The sequence below is a fragment of the Populus alba genome, chromosome 19 (genome assembly GCF_005239225.2).
Source record: "Populus alba chromosome 19, ASM523922v2, whole genome shotgun sequence".
Classification (NCBI taxonomy): Eukaryota; Viridiplantae; Streptophyta; class Magnoliopsida; order Malpighiales; family Salicaceae; genus Populus; species Populus alba.
In genome coordinates this window covers 12461667-12471656 of record NC_133302.1, presented here as the reverse complement: position 1 = coordinate 12471656, position 9990 = coordinate 12461667, and the positions used below count along the sequence as shown (strand labels likewise).

General features: G+C 37.4%; 1 pseudogene; it reads left to right on the top strand.

Moving 5' to 3' along the window:
- On the top strand, window positions 1-3368 carry LOC118042936 (uncharacterized; annotated as a pseudogene).
- The last annotated feature ends 6622 nt before the right edge of the window (window positions 3369-9990 follow it).

Sequence of the window (9990 nt, the reverse complement as noted above, 5' to 3'; positions counted from 1 at the left end):
ACAGAAACTGCACCAGCACCTGCTCCAGCTTTCGCAGCCAAGGTAAAGCAAAAACATCTTGTTTTTCGTTGTCATTATCAATTCAAAGATGGATTTCCACAGTCTTTCGAGGAAAGAGCTCCAAGATCTATGCAAGAAGAACAAGATCCCTGCTAACATGACCAATATCGCCATGGCCGATGCCCTCAAAGTTCTTGACAAGGTACGAACGAAATATAATCTTTTCTTTGAAATGATTAACCAACCATTTAATATTCTTGCCTATATTCAACGAAATTAAGATTTAATCTTCCGGATCCAATTTTCTATCAATGAACGAACAGCCTTCTTGAAATATTCAATAAAATCCGTTGATATTTTCTTGATTTTATTGCCATGTATTTGTCTCATGCAGACCGATTGGCCACTTTGAGTGAACCATTGAAAAAAAATATTATGTTATACTATTAGATATTTGTGCAATTATTTTGGCTGTCAAATAATTTTGAATACTGCATTTCAATATATATATATACATATATTGGTTTCTAGCGACCACACAGAAGAAATCTAATGAAATATTTAGTAAAATGATGCCATTTATATTTCACAGAAATCAAAGAATGCTTTAACAAATCAAGCCCAGTACCCAGTTGAATTATCATGTAAATTTTCCTTTAGTCCACAACCCCGTTAATCTTATTATTAGTTTACAAATTGAAAGGAAACTGTAGGAATTCAAACCCTTAAATAGTTTTTCTGTCTCCAAAAAATTTACTTAATTTTTTCAGGTGGAAGGACGTGAGGAGTTCACCAATGTGCCAGAACCCGAACCACAGCAATCCCCAGAGAAAGCTATGAGTGGTTCACCAAAAGTTCCTCAAGCTTCTGTTAGAACCTTGATTCGAAGAAAGCCTCTTCGTATTGAGCCTGAAAGCTCAAAACCCTTGACTCGTACTCGATGCACAACAAGAGGAACAGTTGTCGGGGAGGGTGATCAAGAGAATAAAACTGCAAATCTCTCAGAGACTCCAATAATGCTATCCAGGCGAATAAGGACTTCAACAGCTTCTGCTCGCCACAAAATGGAGAGTAAATCGATGGAAAGTGTTGAGAATCAAGAGAAAAACAATGTGCCGAAGACACCAGCGGCACGGAGTAGCCGGAGGAGGGCTCCAGCAGTTTCAGCTCGGGGGAAAGTAGAGGCTCAGAACGAAGAAAAATCTGTTCAGAGGGTGTACAGCACGAGGCATTCAGTGAGGTTGTTGGAGAAGGGTATGGAAGGATTGGGCTTAAAGGAGAAAGAGAGGGTTAGGCCATTGAAGATGGATGGATTGTGCTGGGAAATTGAGGATGTTGAAACGAAGGATGAGACTGGTAAGTATTTTTGTTTTACGTATGTGAGTGCAATATATATAAGCTAAAAGCTGTTCATTTGCATCTGTGGTGGTCTGGTTAGAGTTAGAACTGAACAAATTGAATGCAATACAAAAACAAGAAACAAGGAGTTAGAACTGAACTTCGACTAGAAACTATTTTGCTGGATTTTGGTTTCCTCTGAGCCTTAACAACAGTCATCATGTGATACAGGAGATGATTTTCTGACAAAATCCGAAAAGAGTTTTAAGAAAACTATTGATACAGAAGTGGTGGCATGCCAAAACCTTGATCATTTACTGGAGGAGAGAAGGGAAATCAAGCGTGAACTTCAAGAAGAGAGCAACAATGACGAGTATGAAGTGGAAGATAGCAATGCAAAAACAGGAAATGGGCCAGAAAGGTGTTTATTCTAAAGTTGTTTCATTGGATAATGAAAGTGAAATGAACAACGAACTTGAAGAGAATGACAAGAGAAATGACTATGAAATGGATCGTTACAATCCAAAATCGGAAGGCTTAAATGGACAGGATGAATCAAATCCTATTATAGTTGAAAGCTCAGAGAAGGCATTACCGGTGACTCAGGAACTGATTTACAACAACGGTAATCTGACTTTATGTTTCTTCAATATAAAAACATCCGTTCATCTCTTATTAACAATTTTGATGTCGATGGTCATTCTTTTGTTCAGTGCTTCTTTGAAGTTTCTTAAATGGTAAGAGTCTTGCAGGACTAAATGTTTTGTTAATTTATTGTCAGATTCACCAACCGTAGTATCTGAATTTTTGGAAGATAAGCGGCATGACAATAATGACCTCCAATCAAACTTTGCAATTGTGGGTGAGTCTGTTAGCAATCAATCAGATGAAGCTAAAGAAAATAGGAATGCAGAAAGAGTTGTTGAAGATGCTAGCAACCAGATGTCAGAAAGCATACATGAAACTGAAAGTCTGTCATTAATCGGGTCTTTTTCAACCAATCACTTAGTCACTGGTAATCTTGTGGCACCCTCCAAGGATATCTCAGTTGAGTATAATGATGAAGCACTTGTTGAAATCGATGTGATGGAAGCTGGAGAACTTGACTTGATATCCCACAAATGCCGCCCATCTTGGGTTTCACGTGAGACTCCAGGATCCATAAATCAGACTACTTCCTGTACTCTGGCATCTGATTATGCCTCAAGTGAAATCCCTTTGCACAAGGTTCACGAGCATAGCAGTTCAGAGACTTCGATTGATATTACTGTAATGTCACAAGAAAAATTCGCCCTGGCGGCAGCTCCAGCAGCGGGCTCTCCAACTTCCAAAAGGGAAATTTATCAACCCTGGGTTGCTGGTGGCGCAATCTCAGGTCAAACAATATGCTTATTGCCCTTTGCAGCTGACACTCTTCAAGGTCAGTTTCCTCGTCCTAGTGAGTTGACAACAAGGAAATCTTATGCATCAGAAATTAACAAGGAGAACATTGACGACAATGGAAAAGAAGTGGAACCTAAGAAAGAAAATGCATATAATAAGGCCATTGATGAGAAGATATCGGATGAATTAAGCCTAAGGCAGCTCAGGAAGATGATGAGAGAAAAACTACAGATGGCCAACAACACGTTCAGTGGAGAATATTATAATGACACAAAGGTTCTCTCCTAATTTATTTATTTTTCAAGAATTTTCAAGCTCGCCAATGGTAGGGCCATGTCCATTGTTAAATGTTCAACAACAGGACAAGACTGGCCCAGACACACTGCCTCATGAGAGAATTGTAAGCAGGATGCTGAATCAGAGAACTGAGCAGATATAGATGTTGGGCAGACTGAGCATATATAGATGGTCGCATGGCGAGACGAGACTGAGACTGCTTTGTCCTTCAATGGGATGATTCAAAATCATATAGCTTTCTTGTCTCAGAATTTTTGTGGGATTTTAATTATGAATATAATGATTATAATTGCAAAAGGCTATGGTGCCATGTAGTGGATTTTCTCCGGTTATGGTATTTTAATAAAGAGCTAAACTTTTATTCATAATAAATTAGTTATATCTTATTAATGAGTTGCCCATGTCAAACACCATTAAGCCAACATATTTAAACACTTTTATTGTCACTTGATATATTAAAATAATAAAATTCATTAATAAAAAATAAAAAGGTCATTTGACAATTGCTAGGTAAAGTTACCACCTTTGCCATATTAGTATTTGACCATTGCAATTAATTGATGACTATTTTGGCCACTATTTTAACATCTCCCACTTGTCCAATTAGGGCTGAAATTACTTATCATTAACACCCCTTGATCTTCATCCACCTTGATTTCTTTTGAAATAAATCAAAACTATAATTATATTAACGGTACGTATATGTTTACTATAAACCAATTTCACCATTTTTAATTGTATGTTCTTGATTGTCACATTAGATTTCAAGAGGCTCATTACTTCTTTTTTCAATGATTTTTTTTTTATCCAGACACCCTTTGATGTTGAAGTGCTCTAAACATTGTATATTCTACTTTCATTGTACTTTTAGATATACAACTTTGTTTTTTTACTATATTGTGAAATAGCATTACCAGGACCTCCTCGCCACCAAATAGCAATTCCATAGCTACTCAAAAGAAATTGACCACCAGAAACTTCTGTAAAAATTTACGGACAACCCAACAGTCAGATTAAAAGTTATGACCCTTTTGAGCCATTACTATTGTCTGCCGACCTGACCTCCTCTTCACCAAGTAGCGATTCCATAGCTACAACAAGGTAAATGGACTCCAGAAACTCTTGTGAAAACTTTTGCGTGATCCAATGATCAGATTAAAAGTAATGATCATTTTGAGTCGTTACTCAGGCCTTGCCGAAAAGACCTCCTCATCATCGAATAGTGATTCTATAGCTATTCCAAGTAGAACGGTCTTCGAAAACTCTAGTAAAAAATTTAAGACAATCAAATGGTTGGATCAAAAGTTATGACCTTTTTTAGTCATTACTCTTGTTTGCCAACCATATCTCCTCATCACCAAGTACCAATTCCATAGCTTCTCCAAGGAAAACGACCTATGGGAACTCCTGTTAAAATTTAAGTGCAATCCAACGGTTAGATAAAAAGTTATGATCCTTTTAAGCTGTTAATCTGGTTTGGCCCAGCCAGACCTCATCGTCATCGAGTAGCGATTCCATACCTAATTTAAGGAAAATATCCTTCGGAAACTCCTATAAAAATTTGAGGACAATCCAACGGTCGGATCAAAATTTATGGCCCTTTTAAGCCGTTACTCCTGTCTTGCCGACAACACCTCTTCGTCAACGAGTAGCGATTCCATAAATATTCAAAAGAAATCGATTATCGAAAATTTTTTAAGGACGATCCAACGATTAGATCAAAAAGTTATGACCCTTGTCGATACACAACGTTAGGCGACGACTCCACTTTTTGTTTATTTAACAAAAAGATTTTTTTTTATTGGGGGAAATTAATGAAGATTTTATTGGAGTCGCCATCTAATAATATGAGGGAACTAGAAATCCCAAATTAGACATTGGTCCTAGAGATTCGGGTACTAGGTTAGTTATGATTAAGGGAAGGTAGACACCACCCTTAAAACATTCTTTCAAGAGAAAGGTTACTCTTACTTGTGTGTTTTTATATTTGATTCAAGAGAAAGGTTACTCTTACTTGTGTGTTTTTATATTTGAGCTTATTTGCAATTTTTTTTTAATAGTTAACGCCAGTCCTTAAAAATAAAAGACACGTTAAAAATGACATCAGTCCCTAAAAATAGAAGATTTGTCTAAAATATCGACGTTTAACCCTAAAAAGGAGATTTATGTTTGAGTTACCAAAAGGAAATAATGGACATAATCCATATTTGGTATAAATACCCTTGACATCGGTCCTTTTCTATAAAAAGAGACGTGTCGAAAAACAACATTCGTAGGAGATGCATAAAAAAAAAGGATGACATCAGTTCCTAAAAAAAGGATTACGACGCGGCTCATAATCTTTGATAGCATTATCTGCCAAATGATCAGCAATTAAACTTCCTTTTACGGATTTTCTTGTCTTGTATACAATGTCATACTCGGCCAACATTACTTGCCACCTTGCTATTTGGCTTGACAAGTAAGGTTTCTCAAAGATGTATTTAAGAGGATCTATTTTTGAGATCAACCAGGTGGTATAATACAACATATACTGTCGAAGACGCTCCGTGCTCCATACAAGAGCACAACACAGCCTCTCAATCATAGTATATCTGGATTCACAATCTGTAAACTTCTTACTCAGATAATAGATAGCTTTCTCCTTTCTTCCAGACTCGCCATGTTGTCCCAACACACAACCCATTGCTTCCTCAGTTACTGTCAAATACAAGATCAAAGGTCTTCCAGGCACAGGTGGCACTAACAAAGGTGGATTCTGTAAGTATTGCTTTATTTTATCAAAAGCATCTTGACAATCTTTGTCCCAAGTACCAGGATTCTTTTTCCAAAGCAATCGAAAAATTGGCTCACATGTTGCTGTTAACTGAGATATGAATCGCGCGATGTAATTCAAATGTCCCAAGAAACCTCTTACTTCTTTTTCGGTTTTAGGAGCTGTCATAGCCTGAATTGCTTTCACTTTATCATGATTGACCTCTATTCCTTTATTGCTTATCACAAACCCTAGCAACTTTCCAGACTTCACCCTAAATAAGCATTTTGCAGGATTTAATGTCAACTGATACTTCCTTCGTCTATCAAGTAATTTTCTTAGAATCTGAGCGTGATCTTCTTCATTCTTAGACTTGGCAATCATATCATCCACATACACTTCAATCTCTTTGTGTATCATATCATGAAAAAGTGTCACCATTGCCCTTTGATATGTGGCTCCAGCATTCTTTAACCCGAATGGCATCACTTTGTAGCAAAATGTTCCTCATGGTGTGACAAAAGTGGTCTTCTCTTTATCTTCTTTAGCCATTTTAATTTAGTTATACCCGGAGAATCTGTCCATGAAGGAATAAGTTGAGCTTCTAGCAGCATTGTCTACCAAGACGTCTATGTGAGGCAAAGGAAAATTATCCTTTGGGCTAGTTTTGTTTAGATCTCTGAAATCTACACATATTCTAATTTTGTCATCCTTCTTTGGTACCACCACTATGTTTGATTCCCATTGAGGGTATTTAATAACTTCTAGAAAACCGGCATCCCACTACTTCTTTATCTCTACCTTGACCTTCAGTAGAATATCCGGGCGAGTTCTCCTCAATTTCTACTTAACAGGTTTACATCCTTCTATCAAAGGCACTCTGTGTACTATAATATCAATGTCTAAACCAGGCATATCTGCATAAGACTAGGCAAACACATCCATATACTCTTGTATTAATGAGGTTAAACTGCATCTTTCTTCTGTAGTAATCAAAGTTCCAATCTTTAGCTCTCTTTTATCTTGCTCGGTGCCTACATTTATCACCTCTAATTCTTATTTTGCAGGTTTCCAAGCATGCTCAGACTATTCTACTCGTCTAGTAAACTCTTTCATATAATCTTCATTCGATTCCTCTTCATCCATTGCAATCACATCCTTATCAAAGTTTGGCCATTCATTTTCAATGCAATATGTTTGTGGATTTATGGAGGATTCGCTTTCAGGATTCCTGAAAGCGGAAGGTGTTTTTAGTGTAAATGCGTATCTTATAGCCAAACAAAACAAAAAAGATAACAATGCATGATCTCAATAATGTTTTAAAAGTTGACTCAATAATTATGAAAAGACCTTATGTTGACATCTTGAGCCAAGATTGCCAACTAGGTACAAAAACACAAAGCAAACTACAAAGCAAAGCACACAAAGCAAATATAAGCAGACACTTATTCATTACTTCTTGAAAACAGCTAGGGCTTCTTCAATTTCCCAATTATGGAATACTTCATCAACCGAAAGCTTTCGCACAAAGGCGTTGGTTAGAGCCTCCTCTAGAGAGTGGACAATTAATTGAGGTAACAATTCATCTTCTTTTGTTGTTTTTGGCTCATCATTAGAATTCCAGCCTTTTCCTTCACCTTCCTCTACATTGTTGATATCCATAACAACAAGTTTCTATCCCAAGACTTCCATCATGTTTTCAGGTTTCATCACATATGCTGACTTTGGGAAAGAAACATGGATGGGTGGGATTACAATGTCTTCTTCTTCTGGCTTTCTTCGTTCCATTTTGGCCAACCTTCTTTCTCGCTTAATCCTAGCAGCTCTCTGGTAATCATCTTTCTTAGGCTTAAAGCTAAGCCCAAACCTCTTATCAGCAGCGTTAATTTTCATTATGTTGACTCTCTCAAGATTTCCAGCAATGGGATCATTCTGGAATGGTAGCCCATGTTTCAAAAAGCACTTAGCTATCATTTTGGTACTATCAGAAATCATTGGTCTTCTTAACACCGTATTCTCTGGTACCCATTTAATGTTCACAACCTCGAAGGCATGGAGATTTCTATCTTTACAATCTTCAGCTTCAATATAAGGGACTGACACATTCCTTATCATGGACAAGGTTTCTTCTGCCTTAACTTTCACTAGAGTATCATTGATAATGTACTTCAAACGTTGGTGTAGAGATGATGTCACAGCCCAAACGGCGTGTATCCATGGCCTTCCCAATAACATGTTATACGAAGGATGGATATCCATCACTTGTAAGGTTATCAAAAACATCTGAGGCCCTATAAACAATTCAATGTCAATGGTCCCTATCACCTGTCTAGGGGAACCATCATATGCTCTAGCTGTCATCATGCTTGGTCTCATGTAGGTAGCATCAATTGGCATCTCATCTAGTATATGCCTTGATAGCACATTCAAGGCTGAACCATTATCCACAAGCACTTTGCTGATCAAACAGTCTTTACATTTCACGGTGATGTATAAAGGCTTGTTATGCCTAGTCCCTTTCAGGTGTAGCTCATCTTCTATGAAGTATAAGTAATTAGAGGCTTGAATTCTTCCCACCAAATGTTCCATTGTATCTTGAGTAATATCCTGTGGCACATATGCTTCATTCAACACCTTTTGCAATGCTTTACGGTGTAACTCAGAACTCAAGATAAGTGATATTAAAGAGATTCTAGCAGGAGTTTTCTTCAACTGATCTACCACACTATACTCACTATGCTTCATCAACTTCAGAAATTCATTAAACTCATCTTCACTTATAGGGTTGTTCACTTCCATACTTTTAAAAGCATCAACTATCTCTTTTCCTGTAGCTTTCCTCTGCCTCTTTAATTCTTCTGGTGTAAAACACCGACCACTTCGAGTTAAACCGCTGATTTCATGGTGAAAGATAGGAGTAGGGTTCTTAATGTTGAAAGAATACCTATAATTGTAAGGCATTATGCCATAACTTCCACTATTTGTGCATACAGGCTTGGTTAGGATTAGTTTTTGGTGGACCACCCACAGTTGGTTGGAGTCTACAAACTTCCGTTTTTTTCTCCTGACGGCCTATCATCCCAACTTCACTACTCTCTTCTTCACTCCTTATCCTTATTATGCCGAAAGTCAGCATCCTTTTCACTTCTTGGTGAAATTCTTCACAATCATCAATGTGATGTCCCACCTTGCCATGAAACTTACAGTAGTTATTTCCATTCATCATTGGTTCAAACTCGGATAAATATCTAGACTGTACAAGCATACCATACAGTCTTTCCATGGAAACTTTCAAAACTTTTTCCTTTTTAACCTCCACTCCTACAACATTCACTCCTCCACTGCTTGCAACATGATTGGGCAAATGGTTGGACTTCACATTCGGTGCATCATCAAAAGTTATCCATCCAGCTTTTATCAATTGCAGAAGCTTGTTTTTAAATGCATTACAACTTTCAATGTTATGCCCAGCAATGCCAACATGATACTCATATTTCAGATTTGGCTTATACCAATTTGGGTATGGAGGTTGCAGTGGGGTTAAGGGAACATGGGCTACTTGCCCAATACTCAACAACTTTGAGTACATTTCTCCCAAGGGAAGTGGTAATGGTGGCAATCGTTGTTGGGTTCTTTGAAAATTCCTTCTTGGAGGATTAACAATCTAGTTACTTTGTTAGTCATTTGGTTGGTTTTGTTGGTTGGTGGGGAAAGGTTTAGTGAAGTTTACACTTGCAACTTGTTGGGTAGGTATTTGGAAGTTATAATGATGGTAATTTTTTTTCTTACCCTTATACACTCTTTCCACGTTGTTCACATCGGAATCCTTCTTTTTCCCAGTAAAGCCTTTCTTCGCAGTAGGCTCTGACATTCTCCCAGTTCTTATTGCTTGTTCTATTCTTTCAGCGACAGTTACAACATCATAGAAATGCTGAGCTAAACTACCCACCAGGTGTTCAAAGTAGGGAGATTTAAAAGTATTAGAAAATAGAGTGACCATTTCTTTTTTTAACAAAGATGGTTGCACATGAGATGCTTTTTCATGCCATCTCAAAGCATATTCTCTTACAATCTCTTTGTTTCCCTTCTCCATGACTAACAAGCTTGACTTATCTAGGGCTACCTCCATGTTGAATTTATACTGCTCCACAAAGGCTTTTACCAAATCTTTCCACTTTCTGATCTTAGTATTATCTAGCCTTGTATACCAGCTTAAT